This window comes from Myotis yumanensis, unplaced genomic scaffold (assembly GCF_028538775.1).
Source record: "Myotis yumanensis isolate MYYU_CA2020_CCGP unplaced genomic scaffold, mMyoYum1.0.hap1 SCAF_1, whole genome shotgun sequence".
Taxonomy (NCBI): domain Eukaryota; kingdom Metazoa; phylum Chordata; class Mammalia; order Chiroptera; family Vespertilionidae; genus Myotis; species Myotis yumanensis.
Window position 1 is genome coordinate 69,946,719 of NW_027223752.1, and position 1,061 is coordinate 69,947,779.

Genomic DNA, 1,061 nt, shown 5'->3' on the forward strand with positions numbered 1-1,061 from the left:
GTGGCTGTGGTTGAGCATCAACCTATGAACCAGGAGGTCATGGTTCGATTCCCGTTCAGGACTCAGCAAACTAGATTTTATTCTCCTGGGTAGCTCAATTGGTTAGAGATCCCAATACATCACGGTTGCAGGTTTGATCCCCAATCAGAGCACATACAAAAAAATCAACCAGAATAAAAGATGAAAAAAAAGAAAAAAATCAACCAATAAATGCATAAATAAGTGGAACAACAAAAATTAATATTTCTCTGTCTCTCTAAAAATCAATAAAATAAGTAAAAATGAAAAATATTAAAATGTACACTCTATTGACCTGATATTTCTACATGTATAGCTAATCCTAAGGAAAAATATGGATGTTTACAGAGATTTACCAATAAGTAAGGTTATTAAAGCGAAGTTTATAATAGGAGAAAACTAGAAACTACAGTAAATCGTCCACAGAATGGCACAGCCATATAAGGGAATAACATGCAGTAATCTTAAGTAATATTGAAGAAAAATAGCATGTTAACATGTTAATGAGTATTTTCTAAAACTAGAGTATAGTGCATTTTACACACACACAAACACACACACACACACACACACGCACAGAAAAAAAATGCCTGGAAGCATATATACCAAACTATTAATTATGGTTATCTTGGGATAGTGAGATTATATGAGATTATGGTTATTTATGTTTGCTTTGCTTATCCATATTTCTGAGTTTTCAATAATGACCATGTAGAGAGAAAAATAACCATTTTTTTGAGTTAGCAAAATTTTCTATAGGGGACAGTAAATACTTTAGGCTTTCTGGGCCAGACTGTTTTATTGCAACTATGCAACTCTACCGTTACACAAAAGAATGAGGTGGCAGGGTTACAAAAAAAACTTTATAAACATGAAATTGGAAGTTCATGTATTATGAAATGTTTTTCTTTTGACTTATTCAACCAGGTAAAAGCTGTTCTTAGCCTGAAGGCTGTACAAAACAGGCAACAGGTGGATTTGGGGGCCATATTTTGCTAACCCCTGTTTGAGAATAACTATTCTTTTCTTGCACAACTCATGTT